The sequence below is a fragment of the Ambystoma mexicanum genome, chromosome 1p (assembly GCF_040938575.1).
Source record: "Ambystoma mexicanum isolate Mex_15411 chromosome 1p, UKY_AmexF1_1, whole genome shotgun sequence".
Taxonomy (NCBI): domain Eukaryota; kingdom Metazoa; phylum Chordata; class Amphibia; order Caudata; family Ambystomatidae; genus Ambystoma; species Ambystoma mexicanum.
This window is the reverse complement of record NC_090921.1, coordinates 1,482,706,906-1,482,724,787: the sequence shown is the minus strand read 5'-3', so window position 1 is coordinate 1,482,724,787 and position 17,882 is coordinate 1,482,706,906. Positions and strand designations below refer to the sequence as shown.

Here is a 17,882-nt window from a genome sequence, read left to right as displayed (position 1 = left end):
GGGCGCGCCCTTGGACAAGGCCTTTGAAAGTTGTTTTGGTGTGATTGATGTGAATAGGAAATGTGAAAGAAGGGGAGTGTTGAGTAGGGGCATAGGGGTGTGCGTATTGGGTATGTCTTGGTTAATTTTTGGGATCCGTGTAAGTAACAAATTGTGACTGGAGTTTTATATATACAAAATTGGGAGGAAAGCTAAATTTCCTGTGAACAAGGGAGGGAACTCTCGAGTAAGGATGGTGTTTAGTGGGATAATTGACACCTCTGGACCACTTATGTAATAAATTGTCCCAGTATCAAGATAACATTTTTAAATATCACTTCCAGTGGGTGCAGGACATCACTGGGCAGTGCTTTCGAGAATGGCCAGGAGAAGAAACGCCTGTTGGCAACACCATAGAAACATGTTTTCATTTTGTAGGCGACATATAAAGCAGCCAAATTAGGCAAAACATTTTAGGCCTAAGGAAGCTCTATGAAGAGAAAAGGAGGAACCTGCCAAACGGGTTGGGAAAGGTAGTAACCGCCCACTGCACCCTACGCTGAAGTCTGCAGAGGGCTACACAAACCCACGATGGGTGTCCTAAGTAGGGACAAAGCAGAAATAGGGAAGGGAAAGCCAGAGGCTAGAGTCACTACTACTGAGAGAACAACTGCTGATAACAAGGAGTACTTGACCAACATAGAAAAAAGTGTGTTAGAAACAGTGTTCAAAGCAGCCAAAAGTGTGATCGAGAAGGAGGTCCATAGAAAGGTGGAGTAGACCCAAAGGAAACCGATGAGGACGGAGGAGCAGGGCCTGGCAGAGGGGAAATATGGGACGGGGAATGGGATGAAGAGGAAGAGAGGAGAGGAGAAGAGAAGACAGAAGAAGGAAAGAAAGAAACAGATGGGGGACAGTAAGGACTAGATCCAGACCCAGTAAATCAGGATAGGTAGGATGGTGGTCACTAGCGTCTCAAAAGGCAGAGATGCCCTTGCACCACAAACACAGTTGCCCTTGTTAAAGAAAGGCAGGGGAGGAGCATTGTATGTACCATGGCATAGAATGGACTGAGATAATTTAATGCATTGCTCGACATCCCCCTTGCAGTGGGAGTAGGAAAATGTATATATACTCTTGAGAAAGACAACAGGGCTTAACTTCGCTATTGGCGGCATTAAGAGCTTATTCATTGCCATATTGGGGGTAAGGTGGGACAAAATATGGGAGCAGGCAGGATATAACTGAGCAAAATTGAGTAGTAACATACACCACAGTGTCACCTTTAACAACTGCCACATACAAGTGTGGAAAGTATTAATGACTATGTACCCAGATACCTCAGACATGAGAGGCATTTTGGCACACAAAATGAAATCAGACGAGGACCTTGTACAATACATACAACAGGTAAAGGGGTTGTGAACACTAGAGATGCGACAATCGTGGGACATACCAATATTTTATAACATACTGGCCTGAGGACTCCCCTCAGGTGTGCTGACATCCCTAGAAAAGGTGGATGGGATTGAGGCGAAGGGATGGCCATAAATACAGACCACCATAGTACACTTTTGTAAGAGGAAACTGGTAAGAGAGAAGGACACAGCAGTTAATAGAATTAAGGCAGAGGCAAAATTGGTGAAATAGAAACTGGCACAAATATCCATGGAAGGGGCTGTACTTCCCAACTATGTCCGAGGACAGCTCAAAGTTACCCAGTTTAGCAAGAGGGTGTTCCCTGCAGGGGTCGTACCACAGGGAGGAAGGTATCCACAGCAGGGGGGGGGGGTCCAGGTGTGATATTACCAACAGGGCAGATTAATAGTGTCTGTTTCCCCCCTAGCCAGCAGAAAGGCACGGACAAGATCCCAAATATCACAAGGCCTGGAGCGTGCTGGTATCAGTCTGCAATATTTCTGCTCCGTATCACAGCACCAGGCAAGGTCTCAGTCATTTCCCTACTGTCGGAGCTACAGGGCTTAACCACTGCATAAGAATGTACAGCTTCGCGCAAATAGCAGATAAATGGAAAGTACTCCTCTGCTTCCCTTAGGGATCCCCGGAAACCAACCAAACAAACCGCAAAGAATATCGAGGGGCATCTCCTGATGAATCCTTTGCACGTCATGTTTTCCATCTGATAGCCGAAACTGAACAAAGCAGGGCACTCATTACATATGCATATGCATAAAACCTGCCTCATCCTATTTACAACTAGGACACATCCCAGTACATGCACTATCAAACCTTTTCTAGATAGCAGGGGGCAGGCAGGCTCGGTGGAGAATCCTAAATTGGATGAACTTAAACCTATGGCCAATTTTTTAGTGTAAGAACACATTTACTGCCATTTCTTGTCATCAAGATCCCACCCCACATCAACCGCCCAGCTAGCAGGTGCCTCCCTCGGGGTCAAACTCAGCACCATCTGATAAATCGTGGGAGGACACAACATGTTTTGCATTCACTGAGTTGACGAGGTACTTCAACAGAGGGAATGCTTCGGGCTCAGAGGGGAAAGTCGGCTACCAGGCCCTGAACGCTTCATGAATCCTGAAGCACTGGAATGCCAGCCCAAACACCCTTCCCCAGTTTAGTCTGCGCCTGCTCTAAAGAAACTAAGGTACCCTCAGTGTGAAAGTCATACATCTTATTAACTTCAAAAGCAGACCAATCGCATCAGATCACTCTGTCGCAAGTGGGAGCAAGGCGCCCGATATCCAAACTCGGGGGTATATGGGACCCGCACTCACATTCTGAGGCAAAGTTTTTCCAGGCATGAACCGTTTAAGCCAAAGGGTAAGCAGCGAGTAAGGGACCTCTGCTTGATAAGCATGTGCGGGAAGGGAACCAAGACCGGCATTCAGGACACAAACGAGACCTGGGCTGCCCAAAGATACAGGTCCATATCTGGAACATTGAGCACTCCTTGCGCCTATGGCCACGTCAAGTCAACAACCCCTCTCCACCCAGCCCCACCTAAATCTGGCGTTCTTTGGGCTCCAAACGAGACCAGTCAGCAAAGACTTCAGGCCATTAAAAAAAATGGGAGCCAGGCCAAACCAACACGGCAGATGATACTCCCAGAGAGGGAGGGTGTTTGGATATGTTGGAGCAGGACCGGGATTTAGGGGACCATGTTTTATATGTTGGCAGAAGGGACTGTTTGCATGAACATGGTCACACGGACAACAGCAGCAGTGTGGCTAAGGGGGGCAGGTGGCATAGGTATATGTTCAACCCATGCAGCCACTGGCGCAACCTATACAATCACAGATGCAGCCACCTCAAGAATAAATGCCACCATCGCAGGTGCAGGTACCCATCACACAGACAATGCAACCTGTGGCCATGAATTCACACGTAAACACACATCAGCAGACAATAGCACATAACCCCTTACAGGGTCAAGCACAAATATACACGCAGGGGGACAGCACAGTGCTAGCCCAGAATACAGTACCGCATTATATGGCAGTGACGGTTCTTGGAGGTAGCCCATTTCCAATAGGCCCGCAAACAGAAGACAGGTGTGTGCCCAATCCTTTCAGTACTCGAGACCCGATTGAGGAACCCGAGGTAAAAGTGAAGTTTGGACAAAAAGATTACTAATTTCTGGTCTACACGGGAGCCTCTAAATCCTGTATTAAGGAGGGTGTTTTTCCCCTGTCGGACAAAGTAATGGACACACAGGTATTTTCTGGTGCCGCTGTAACGGTTCCTATCACGCTAGATTTACCACTCACAATAGGCACACAGCAAACATTTGTGCCCCTATTGTATTAAAAAGGCACTTCCATCAACCTATTAGGAAGAGATATCAAAACCCAGTATCTTTTATGAGTGATTTGCAGCCATCAAACAAGCATTTTGCGCGCACAGCACTTTACACAGGTCACCACGCCACCTTGAGGTATTCCTTTATGTGGTACAAGTATTGTTAGGGTATGTACTGTGAGGAACCTGAGGGCGCTCTCACTTCTTTTCCCCCAGTATCCTCCTCTCGGGTGGCCAGGGAAAGGCCATCGCTTTTGGATCCTGACCCTGGCAGTGGGTATGCGAGGCAGGATCACCTGGGGAGAGGACGTCCTTAGGTGAGACATGGTATCCCCCATTTCCCTTTTACGATGAACCCTCTATCCCTCAAGCCTTTGTGGGCCATTATCAACCCTTTCCCTGTTCTTCACTCCAAACTGTCACCAAGCAACACCAGCTTAACACTGGGATGAGGAAGAGACCAACTAGGAAGGCATATCCTAATTTTGTTGATACAAAACCACATCTGCCTCATTTTGGTAATACAAATCCATATCGGTTACATGTCTTTATATAGAAATATTGTATATTGAATGCACGTATCTCAAATATTGAAAACATTTATAGTGAATGCACTTTTATTTTGGGGGGGCTACCCCACCAAACCCCTGTTTCCAACCCCTAAAAACCCACCCCGACTGTTGCGCAAAAATATTTTACCCATTACTGTGCCCCTGAATGCATTCAATATAAAAAATTCAATATATGGGCATTCAATATAATACATTTGATAGAAACACTGTATACCATCCCTGTATACCATCCATATCAGCCTCAGCTGTGTACTGGGACGAGGAGGAGGACAGCATGAGCAAGGCAGAACTACTGTTCTGATGTTGAGCAGCCTATGATCCTCCTGGACTCATTATGGTGGCGGGAGCTTTAAAAGCAGACATCCTTTTATAAATTGAGTCAGCTGTGGAGGCAGTGAAACTGACTGCCATGCGCAGGCAGACCTCTCCAGATTGGCATTGTGGCAAAAGGAGCACTTGGGACCCTTTTACAAATGCAGAGTTTATGCAGCAGGAAGCGAAGCTGGAGGACACTAGAAGCCGGTAGCAGACTGAAAGAGAGAGACCAGCTCGACCGAGCAAAACGGTCAGCTGCAGTTGGAGCATTGCTGGGTGAGCGGAGCCACGAGAAGAAGCTGGGAGAAAGAGCGAAGTACCACATGGCAAGGAGAAACCCTGTGGTGGTGGAAGACCTCAGCGTAGAGCCATAAGATCCAACCTGTGAGTAAAACCGGAAGGGGGAACACTGGATTAGTTGGCGCATATAAGAATCAGGCAATGAACATGGTTTACAATGAACTGAAAGAAAAGTAAATACTTTTGAAAAGTGAAAAGTAAAGCAAGTACGTTTTTAATATCAAATTAAGTAAAAAGTAATGCAGGTACTTTTGAATACCGAATGACGTGAAAAACAAATACAAGCACTTGTGAATGCAGAACAGAGCGGATTCAAGTTTTGAGCATTCTTGATCATTGAGCAGAGTGAAAGAAAGATTGGTAATGTGCCTGATACAAGGAACTGTGTGAGCAAACACGTATTGGCAATAGCCAAGAACTTTCAAGGAACTGTGTATTATATAAGATACCAAGTCTCTGCAACAGCCAGGAGAGTGCAAAAAAGTGTGTCAAATGCATGGTGGGCAAACAAGCCACAACAGTGTGTCAGAAGAGTGACATAGATGAATGAATCAAGATTCACTGTCTAGTTGAAGCAGTGGCATAGAGTTGATGGAAATGAAGCCAAGAAGAGGTATCGGTTGCGTGACCTGTAATGGTGGACCGTGCGATCCGACAACTGCGCCTAGACCAAGTGCACCCCTGCGTGGAAGAGCCACTGGAAAGCCCTTATAAAAGACGTTTGAGTTTTACAACAATCTCTAATGTATTTTGTAGTCAAGGAACTGAACTGTGACAATCTCCCGAAAGCTAGAAAGTGTCCCAGGAATTGTGTTGCTTTAAAAGCTGAAATATTTGAACTCTTGGAGAAGAGAACCCCTGTGCCTTTTGAACTATTTTGAACTTGGGGAAGGGGAAGTGGATCATAAGCTGGAAGACCTCTGAACTTTACTTTGAACACTTTTTGTTGCGTTGCTGACATCCGTAAACATTGTATACAATTAGATGTGAGGGCAAGTATAGGTTTTGGACACAAACAGACTTTCACTTTGGACCTCTTGACAGACGATATTTGGTTTATTTAGGTAGGGAAATCCCTCCTTACCATAGGGCAAGTTAGACCTTATCCAACCCTGCATCTTCTGTTAAAAAACATTGTGGACCAAACTTGAACCTGTTGTCTATGTGTGCTTCATGATGCCTTCACAGTAAGCAGACTGACAAGGCATTTCAATTGGCCACAGAAGTTTTGTTCAGACCAGCAGTACACAGAGAAATAGTACCAGGAACACTCCGCATACATTTAGAAGCAGCACTCAAAAGGAAGGACATGGCAAATGCTTGTGGGACAGTTGAACACGGTACAGAGTGGCGCACTGTCCTCTCTATTGATCCGACATGAAGACTAACAGACTTGGCTGATGAACAGCTGTTCGCAGAGGACGGGGAAATTATATTTCAGATATGCATCCAATATCAGGTAGACAGAGGAGAGACCGGTCCCCCACAGGATGCAGATAGTGATGTAGGGTTGCTGAAGGGAGTAGATGTGGTCTGCATAAAAGTGAAGGAAGGGGCACTGTCTCCCTGGGTTGCACAGTACCCACTATTAAGTGAAGCAGACTTACAAAGTTACTGATCGTAGTGACTACCTTCAAGTCCATAGTCCCCTTTCCTCCATCGTTTTGGGACATTCCGTCCATCGGGACGCGACCGGAGAACTTTTGAAGCATCAAAAAGATTTTTTTTTCCTTCTTTTATTTACGCGGGGCCACCGCATTTGACCGTTGGCCCGCCTTCCTGAGCTCCACCCAGCACATCACCCTTCAGTCCTTTTCTATCGCCAAAGTCGAAGTACCATTAGCAAAATAGAGGATACATATTAGAGGGGACGGCGGGCAGGTGTATAGAGGAAATGGCACTATGGACTGGGTGTAAAGTAGTCAATATGGTAAGTAACATTGTTATACTCCTACATCCCGTCCCCTTTCCTCCATACTTGTTGGAGATTCCCAAGCACTGACCAAAGAAACGGGAGGATGGAAAGTTCCTTTACTGGAAAGGGTTCTTAAGAACTGCCTGGCCGAATTGGGCTACAGCCCGGGAGCTCAGGTCAAGACAATAGTGTCTGAAAAAGCAGAGGGAGAACCCAAAGTAGCAGCCTTAGCTATGGACTCCCAAGGGACATATTTCTGGAAGGCAACAGCAGGTGCTTTGCCATGGACCAGATGTGCATGAACGCCCTTTGGGGGCAGAAGGCCTTAAACTGTGTAAGCCTCTGAGATGCATGAAGCGATCCAGCTTGAGTGACAAATTTTGAAGCAGATTTCCCTTTTGGGTCACCGAAAGTAACAAAGATTTGTGAAGAACTTCTAAGTTTGCTTGTTCTGTCGAGGTAAAACTCCAGAGCTTGTCTGACATCTAGGTTATGTAGAACCTTTTCTGCATCCGAGACCGGGTTCGGAAAGAATAGCGGTAGGGATAGGAACGGATTTATTTGGAACAGGCAATTCTTGGAAGGAAAGGAGGATAAGTGCCAACATTATCCCTCTGAAAGGTCAAGAACGGGTGTCCAACAGAGAGCTTGAAACTCAGTATTCTTCTAGCATATGTTACTGCAATCAAGAAGGCCACTTTCCAGGAGAGAAACTTAAGCTCCATAGTGGCCATTGGTTCAAATGGCTTGTGACACAAATCGGTAAGGACCACGTTTCGATCCCATTTAAGGTGAGGAGGCCTGACCATCAGAGAGCCTTCCGAAAATGCCTCTTGCTTACTGCATTTGTCAGAGAAAAAGAGCGATTATCTGTACAAAGATAAGCTGCAATGGCTGACAGATATGTTCTGCACAATAAGACGTGGATGCCAGAGGCTGCAAGGTCCGATATAAAAGACACAGTCAACAGAAAGCCTTTTACTTTTGTACTGCGCTCTTGTTGAAGGCTTACAGGCTTACTTATGTGTCTCCTGCATTATGACCACATGGGTTTAATTGCCATTTTGTCACTGCCTGGAGTCATCTGCGTCACAGGTTTTAGTGAGGCTATTGTCACCAGAGGGATTGTAGGGGCTTTCTAATCAATTTTAGCCCTCCGACAGGAAACCTCAGCAGAGCCGGTCCTAGCAGAACTGGGGCACTTTTCCGGCCCTTTAGTTCCTGCAGAATAGCCTTCAGTGAGGGGACCTCGGCTAGGGCGGTGCTTGAAGACTTAAAGTCCTTGCCCATATTCCTTGCCCCCTCAGGAGGACTGGTACAACCACAAGATTCTTTCTGGAAAAGCTTAGGGTCACATCCGGAAGCCAGAGTCCCTAAATAGGGCCCTACGATCCTGCTGGTTTTGATTATAGCTCCTGTTTGGGGATCCTCAGGATTAGCCCCGGTACTTCTAGTCACTTTACAGGAAAACCTGAGACTTGGCTCGGTACATTTTGACCCAGACTGGGCAACCTCAGGAATAACCCCAGTTCAAGCAGTCCCAGATATTGTGTTGGACTGCCCAATTCCAAACCTGGATAGCTAGACCCACCAGAGGAGGCAGCTTGGTGCCCCCTATTTGTTGACGTAGAACAAAGCTACAGAATTGTCTGTGCGAATTCGTGTTAAGGAGAATTCTCTGTTAAGGCTAATTTCCCAAACCGAGTGAGTCCCCCAGCAGCTTTGCTGGATTTTTGGGGTTTAATTTTTTCTCCTGCTAAGAGCGAGACTCTTTCTCCCACTCTTAGGCATGATTTGAGAATGTACTTTGACTATGTAATGTGTTTTATGGGCTATGGGGTCTTTTTCTCCATAGGGCTTCATGTGTTTTTGGTAAATGCGTTACACAGAACCCTCAGTGCAGTAACACAGGGGTGTCATAGTGACCCCCAAACATAGACTCCATACCCTGGGACTGGCGACTGTCTCCCAGGGCATGTAAAGTCACCATTGACTTTACTAGTCTTAAATTGTGAACAGAACCAGTACAAACCATCATATTGTGGAAGTACTGGTAGGGGTAATTCGATGGCCCCTGGGTCTGTTTCCCAAGGAGGCACTGTCCAGTCCCCCTCTTGTCGAGTTTCTGGCTGGTGGCAGCGGATACCACACGAAATATTCCACCAGAATATTTCCTATGGGATTTTCCCATTCATTTTAAACGCACCATTTTTTTGGTGCAATGTTAAAGATACCGCCAGGTTATTTATTCAATATTTATTCCCCGGTTTGGGTCTTTTTGCACAGAAGCCTCCAAAAGTGGTGCCACTGTGTCTGGGTCTACAGGATGTGTGGGAGGGGGGAATAGGCACCCTGGACTGAGTTGCCTTGGCAACTCAAGTCGCACTCTTGTGTGATTGGCCCAGTGGTGAGCCGCCACCACTTAGCATGTTTGATTGACAGCTAGGCTGATGAATGGGGGTTTTCTGCATAAAAGCAGGGCTTTGGGGACTGGAACTTCAGAAGTCGCCAAAGGACCTAAAGAATCCGAAGAGGGGAGAAGCTGAGCCATCTACAATGACGACACCACCGGTGGAGCCCTGCTGTACGAAACTCGCCACTTTCCCGATGACAGAGGAGATCTTCTTCCAGGAGAGTCTTCTTCTCTTTGAGCTGGTGGGACCAACCAGTTCGCCTTTTTCGCCTTTCTGGATCGTCTCGTGGTCAAATCGCCCGTGCCAAGCACCCCAGCAGCCGGATAGCCACGCTTCACCCCTACCGCGAATAAAAGGGTAGTACCTTTTAACCGGGAAACTCTGCGGCTGGTTTCTTCCCTGGCAGTGCAACGATCTCCAGCTTTCCTCCATGGCGAGATCTTCTCTTCCCCTGGACAAAGCACCAACTTGCACCCGCTGCCAGGAACAACTGCCCCCGCTGGAGCTTTCTCACCATTTCAGGTACTGTGTCCCGCCTGGTCTCCCTTGCAACAGTCTGTCCAAGGTGTCCAGTAAATCCTTGACTCTCTATCCTGGGGTGACCTCAGACCTGTTAACATTACCTTTCTAACTTGACCCAACCTCTTTTTGACTTTCCTGCAAAGACTTTGAGTGCATTTCCACTGTGTGATCTTGGGCACATTCCGCCTTGCTCTCTCCAAGAGTGGGCCTGGCCTATGAACTTTTTGCTCTACAGTAGACCCTGCCTTTCTTGACTTGCTGTGGTTCTTTAAAAGTGTTGGTACTGTGTGATTTTCCTATTCTGCCTTTTCTCTCCCTTTTTAAACAAATTATTGGAGTGCCATCTATGGTTACGCGCTCACCTCTGTGTTGCTAAATAAGTGTTGTCTTAACCTAGACTTGTCAAATAATTAATTAGGGAGGTGTATATATCTCTAGTGACTGTGTTTGAACTTGCTTGACATATTAGTGCCAGTGTATTTTTACAAGTGTGTTTTTAAATAAATAATTATATACTTTTATACCAAAGCTCTGGTCAGTGTTTGCTTGTGCTACTGTATTTTTAGGTGTATACTCTATATGCTGCCTAACTCTTCTTGAGAGAAGTCTGACTGCTCAGCCACAGCTACCAGGTAAATCTGGGTGGTGCAGACTGCTACCAATTGGGTTTACTGCTAACACCTGTAGTCAAACTTTTTGCAGTGGTCCCTAAGGGAACTGCACAGGTTTCTGCGCAACAATTCGCACCACTCTGTTGATAGAGGGCTGGAAAGATTGCAATGCCAGAAAAACTGCCAAGAGTTCTAGGTAGTTGATATGAGACATTCTGTCCTGGGGCATCCACAGATTGTACACCTCAAGGTGACCCAACCGTGCTTCCCGCCCTATGAGCGAGTATTCTGTTGTAACCGTAATCTGTGGGAAGGGGTCCCACTGAAAGGTTGCTGGAGGTAGACCACCCTGAAGATCAGCGGTTATGAAATGAAGGATGTTATCGAAATCAGTTTGGAGTCTGGGTCCAAAGCTTGGGACCAGCAGCTCTGCAGCATAAGCTGTGTACGCCTCATCTTCAGTCTTGCAAGAGATAGGGCTAGAACACATGAAGCCATGAAGCCCAGGAGTGTCTGGAACCACCATGCTGACCTGTGGGAGGAGTTCAGGAAAAGAAAGCATGTGGTTGATAAATTTGTAATTCTGTCCTCTGTTAGGAAAATTCTGGCATTGACCCCAAAAGTCAGCCACTCTGTACCAGCCATTAAGAAAGTTGGTGTAGAAGAGCTTGTCAAAATGGCTGCTTCAGACCGCGTGGGTTGAACCGCCATTTTGTCACTGCCTGAAGTGATCTGCATCACAGGTTTTAGTGAGGCCATTGTCACTACAGGGATTGTAGGGGCTTTTGTATCGGTTTTAGCCCTCTGACAGGGAACCTTGGCAGTGCTGGTACTAGCAGACCTGGAGCGCTTTTCAGCCCTTTTGGTTTCTGCAGAAGAATTAGCCCTCAGTGAGGGAACCTCGGCAGGGCCTGGTACGACCACAAAATTGTTTGTTGTAAACAAAATTGTTTGTGGTAAAGCTTAGGGTCACACCCGGGTGCCAGAGCTCCTAAATGGAGCTCCTCGATCCCACTGGTCTTTGAAAAAGCCCCCAATTGGGGATCCTTAGGGTTTTACCCCGGTACTTTTAGCCACTTGACAGGAAATTTCGAGACTAGGCTCGGTACGTTTCGTTCCAGACTGAGAAACCTCAGGAATCACCTTGGTTGAAGCAGCACCAGAAGCGTTGGGCTTAGTCTTAGCCCCCAGATGGAGAACCTCAGGGGAAAATCCCATCTTTGTGGTACCATTGGATCTTCTGTGATGATCTGCCACGCCTCCAGATGAGACGATATACGTCCTTACACCAAGTCTCGTGTGACCGATGGAAAACATCTTTTGGATGATTTATCGGGCGAGACCTCCTGTTGTAGAGGAGGAGGCGGCGGCTGATGACAGAGAAAAAACAGCCACTTTGTCTTTGCTGCTTGCGTCGAGAGTCACCAGAGGAACCTTCTGCCCGGTGTGCTAGATGCTCTTAGAACCCTCGAACACTTGAGAAGGACCTTGACTGGGTCCCCAACCTCTGCTTATAGGCCACTTCAGCTGGGGTTTTGCAAGGACCGACAAAGATTTCGCCATTTGAGTGCTTGCCTTTGTTTTATTGAGTTCCTCATCGGTGGGAATTTAGTTGCGTGAAGCCACGCTTGGCGGGAAATATCTACCCCAACAATAAGGCCTCCAGCAGGTCCCAGGCCAGAACTCTGAGATCAGATGGCCCGCTTTAAAATCTTCCATCCTGTCCTGTGGGATGCATTCCTGAAATTCAGAAAGCTCCTTCCACAGCTTGAGATTTGCCGCTGCAAGGATGACTTTAGTATTTGCCTACCGCAGCGGAACACCAGAATTGGAAAATACTTTTTTCCCTGATGGCGTCAAGGACCTGAGAGGTAGCCGTGGAAGATGTTGAGGATGGCTTAGACTGAAGCGTAGCTGCTGCCACCACCGTTAATGAGGGTAGCGGGCATGCAGTCTAGGGTATGTCTTCTGACAAGTGTAGCTTGTAGCAAGCGTCAATTTTCCTATTGACGTGCTGCCTGGAGTGAGGTTTTATCCATACCTTGCTGGCTTCAGCAAGCACATCCTTTTGAAGGAAAAGGCGTATGCGTTCCTGTGGCGTAATGGTTGCTCCTGAAAGCACACCTTCTTGTGGCTCAGGTGGAGGAATATCCAGCAATGCCATCATATCTATGACCCGGTCATGAAAGGCTCTGACAGAGTGGGGCGGGTCTTAGCTTTCCTGGCCCGCTTGGTCCTCGTCAGTTGTGGAGGAAAAGGAAAACTGATCTGCAGCACGTGATACCTCAGACATTGTGGGCATACTTTTCTGTGCATATGGTGTCTTAAGCACGGGTGAAAGTGGCAGTAGAGGAGGAGGGGGGTGCCCCACCAGAAGAGGAGGCGGCTGCACCATCGAAACATGCTCAGGGGTAGTAGGAGCAGGCTGCGGCCCGAAGAGGCTTACGATACATTTCTTTAAATAGATTGTTAAAAAGTATGCCTCATAGAGTCAAAGTGCATAAGGGCCTGGAACTTGCCGAAGAACGCATCCTCAGAGGAAGGTCTAAGCAGAGGAGTGAGTAGAGGCTGCTCTTGAGGGGCATACCCCCAGGATTGTAAAGAGGCTTGTTGCCAGGATGGCCCTCCACAAACTGGATCCACATAAACTAAGGGAGCGGACACAGGGGGAACCGAGACCGTGTGGCAGCGGAAACCGAGCATGCCAATCCATTGGAGGGCGGAAAAGATTCCTATTGTCTACATTCTGTGGAATATGCTGCTCGGCCCTAAAAATAGGCCCCTCTGCACCAGCCATTGAGAACATTGGTGTGAAAGAGCAAGTCAAAATGGCTGCCTCAGACCGGATGGGTTGAACCGCCATTTTGTAATTGTCTGAGGTGATCTGCGTGACAGGTTTCAGTGAGGCCATTGCCACCACAGGTGTTTCAGGGGCTTTTTTTTATCCATTTTAGCCTTGTGACAGGGAAAGTCGGCTGAGCCGATACTAGCAGATCTAGAGCGCTTTTGAGCCCCCTCTGATCCTGTGGAAGAATTATCCGTCAGTGATGGAACCTCGGCAGGGCCGGTACTTGAAGACTTAGGGCCTTTGCCCTCCTTCTTTGCTCCCTCTGCAGGATCAGTTCGACCACAAGGTTGTCGTGGGAAGGCTTAGGGTGACACCTCGTAGCCAGAGCCCCTGGAGAAGGCCCCTTGATCCTGCCTGTTTTAATTATAGCCCCTAATCGTAGATCGTCAGGAATAACCCCATTACTGTAAGTCACTGTACAGGAAACCTCAAGACTAGGCTCGGTACGTTTAGTTCCATACTTGGAAACCTAAGGGATAACCACGGTCAAAGTAGTCCCATAAATGTTGGGCTTATCCTTAGCCCCCAGATGGGGACCCTCTGATGACTATCCAGTCCTGACAGCCCCTTGACAGGGGGCCTCAGAGCAAACTCTGGAATTCAGGTTAGATCCCTTTCGGGACACCTCAAGGAGAACCCTGGTACCAGAGCCACTTGGGCCCTTCTGGAACCAGAAGACCCTGACAAGGAGTCCCTTGGCCGGGGTGCCCTAAAAAGAAAGGAACTTACCGGACGCTTACTTTTTTCGTCGATCAAATACTGTGAATGTGGAGGAGGAATCCATTGGAACACCTCCTCCCACCTGACGAGCCTAAGCTGGATTACCCGGACGGAGAGGTAGTCGTAGTAGAAGCAAGAGCCCCACCGATGTTGCCGGCCAAAGCACCCCAGACAGAGAATGGGGATTTTCCCTTGCGAAACAGTGTTCACACGAAGAACAGGGCACGAATCCAAGACACTCCTGCATAGACAGACGAAGACGACCATTTAACCGGGGCAGGATGATGAAGGACAAGGGAACAAAAAAAGAATTTCCCTACGATGCAAGTGTGTCCGAACCTGACCGTGTGGAGAAAAGGACTGAAGGGTGATGCGCGGGACAGAAGAAGGCGGGGTTACAGTCACATGCAGTGGCCCTGCGTAAAATTAAAGGACAGACAAATATTTTTGATGCTTCAAAAACTATCTGGTCCCATCCCGATGGACGGAATCTCCCAAAAGTATGGAGGAAAGGGGAAGGGACGTAGAAGTAAAGGGTATATGTGACACAAATCTCGCACTATGGCGATAGGGCATAATAAAAAAGACAGAATCCCCATGTAACACAGCAATCTAACCTATCATGAAAATGAAAGGTGGGGTGTGGTGATTCATTCAAGATCTGCACCCCCCGAACAACATACTGGAGGCAGTTTCCACTTGTACCAAACTCAGCCTCAACATTGTGTTATATACCTACACAAGCCACATGCTTCACGGCTGTTGATTTGAAGAAGGCATTCTTCTCCATCCCATAGCATTCTGAGTCATATCTCACAGCGTTCACTTATCACAGGACAAGATTCCAACTTAAGAGTTTACCCAAAGGGTATTGTGAGTCACCTAGTGAATTGACTAGGGTGATCCAGATGGATGTAAGCAATTTGCAAATACACAGCATAGTCATCCACTATGTGGATGACCTCCTGGTGTGCAGCACAACGGAGGACCAGTGCAGGAAAGATTCAGTTACACTTCTGACATCGCTAGCAGGGAAAGGGTACAAGGTAGATAAGGAGAAATAGCAGTACTGCCAGAAATAAGTACTGTACCTAAGGCAGATAATATCAGTAGACGGCAGGAAGACCACTCAGAGCGCAGAAGCGATACACAGCACACCACAGCCATGCATGGTCAAGCAGTTGCACCAGTTCTTAGGCCTGTGAAATTATTGCAAGGCCTGGGTCTTAGATTATTCCACATTTACAAACCCCCCTCCCATCAGGGATTAAAAGAAGCTCAGAAGGTAAAAGGTCCTATACAATGGACATCTGAAATGAATTAATTATTTGTTGAAGCGTTCACACACACACCAGTTTTAGCAGCCCCACATAATAAAGATTGTTGTTTCTGTTCCCTCATTCTTATGGCACATTAATAGCAGCTATCCTAATTCAAAAGAAGCCACGGGGACACACGTCACTGGCCTACTACAGTGGTCTCCTAGACCCAGTTATGCAAGGCCACTTCCCACACTAACAGGTACTCACTGCAGCAGCATTTGCCATCGAGAAATCAGCATATTAACGATGGACTGTGCAGTCACTCTATGTGGAGCAATTGCTTTTTGCAATACTAGAAAAATCAAAGTCCACACTGTAAACCTAGAGAGCGTCAGGGTATGTGGTGATTTTGTCCAATCCAGCAATTGCGGTAGTGAGGCATTACGTTGTCAATCCAGCGACATTCATAGCACAACCGGTCGAGGTAGGGGAGTATGTGCTTGATTCTGCCTTATACATGGACAGGATGTGGGTGACACAAAGGTACATAAGAGTGCCCATAGAAGGAGAGAAATTCTCTTTGTTGATGGGTAGATTCAAGCACGGGTTGTCGACATATGGGTGTGTCGGTGGTTTGCTATCATGAAGGAGAATTTCAGCTATGGGCTCAGACGAGGTTGCCACTACACTATTCGGCACAGGCATCTGAACTGACAGCCTGATAATGGCCATTAATATGTCGATGGGCATGCAGTCAACATCTTTCCAGATTCAGCCTATGTCACATCCACGGTGCATTCAGAATTTGCCAGCTGAGAAAGCAGGGTGTGCCGAAGGATCGATGGCTCCTCCGTAAAACATGCAGAATTATTGTCCCAATAGAGTTACTGCCCCTCCCAGCAGAATTTTTTATAATAAAATGTGCAGCCCATACCAGTCATACAGACTTAATTGCAAAAGGCAACGATAGGGCCGACTCTGCATCAAAAGCAGCAGCATATTACACAAAACACGATTTATGCCTTCTAAAAAGGATAAAGCGCCTTTGATGATATTGATGCAAAAGAAGCACGCTACACTCTGAAAGGCATTTCACATATTGCCCAACGTGCAAGTGATAGAGTTGCAGGGGGGTACACCCCAACAAGAACAGGAGATATGGGAAAAGAGGGCTGTTTGCTGTTACTTTGTATGGAAACAGAACAGTACAGGGAAGCCGGTAATGCTCCAGAGGCTGCTCAAAACAGCCCTGGATCAGCAGCATTACCCAGAACGTGTGTCAAAAGAGCATGCAGCTGCAGAGATTAACAAACAATGGTTCATGCCTAATTTACAAGAATTGGTAACTGAATTCATAAATAATTGCTTAACTTGCCAAAAAAGTACAGCAGGGCACACACTTAAGGCTATCAAAGCAACCTTACATACCTGGAGGGGCCCTTCCAGCATTTGCATATAGACTATGTTGATATGCAGGATCAATGTAGCTCTTATAGGTACATGATTGTCGTGGCATGTCCTTTCTCACGTTGGCTTGAGGCTGGCCTATATGCTCATAATGATGCAAAATCTGCTGCCAAATGTTTGGTCCGTGAAGTATTCCCGAGGTGGGGGTATGTGATGTGTTGTTGTACGACAACAGACAGCACTTTGCCAGTGATCTTTTTAAGGATGTAACATTCCTCCTCGGCATCAAGCACAAACTGTATTCTGCATACCATCCTCAAGCCAATGGACCAATGACCTGCTTAAAGAGCGCCTTGCCAAGCTATCAGTGACACTTGCCAAGACTTGGCACTATTGTCTTCCACTCGCTTTATTTGCACTATGCAATTCTCCAGGCGAGGATCATTTAACCCGGTACAAAACTGTCACTGGCACGAGAATGTATGCGCCCCTTAGTCCTGCATGTACAATTACGGACGCTAACAGTTCTGGCCAACTCCTTGGAGATGGATTTAAAGTATATTTGAGTGAGCTCACAAAATATCCCACCTACATCTCACGTCTGGTGCGACCATGTCAAGACAGGCCTGCCGACCTGGCATCAAAAACAAACACTCCAAGTGTGCAATTTATTAGGCGGGCACTATCAACTAAGGGAGTTCCTTTCCCCCCCAAGCAAAGTGTAGCACACTGAAAGTGCTTATACAGATTCAACTTTAGTGAGGCCTACAACAAATCTCGCACCTACCAGCAGACACCCCCTGTACCACCAATGAGCTAGGAACTAGGCGGTTTATTGTAAGAATATATATTTAAGGTTTGACAAAGAACCATAAAACCACCAACCACCAATTTCTAATTACTTGCACCAATTGACTGACTTGTATTTCTAATGAATTTACAGATACTACAACACACCGGTAACATTTAGAGACTTTACATCAAAACGTTAGCTTTGAACTCTAACACTCATCCTGTGATTTTCTATATGGGAATTAATTGATTTAACTTCAATTCAATGTGCTAAGGATTTACACAGCTTCCACAATCCACATAATTTAATGGATTAAGGCAGGCAGTCCCCAACACAATTCAATTTAAATGAATAGGGTGATTTTCTATAGAGGAATTAATTTGAGTTCGATTTAATAACACTTTCCAAAGGTCTCCCAAGTTCCACCCCCCTGCCCACAATACA

At 46.8% G+C, this 17,882-nt stretch overlaps 1 protein-coding gene across 10 annotated transcripts in view; it reads right to left on the bottom strand.

The window, feature by feature from the left end:
• MEF2D (myocyte enhancer factor 2D) overlaps window positions 1–17,882 on the bottom strand; it is a 1,898,135-nt gene that overhangs the window by 186,136 nt on the left and 1,694,117 nt on the right. The gene's annotated exons all lie outside the window — the stretch shown is intronic.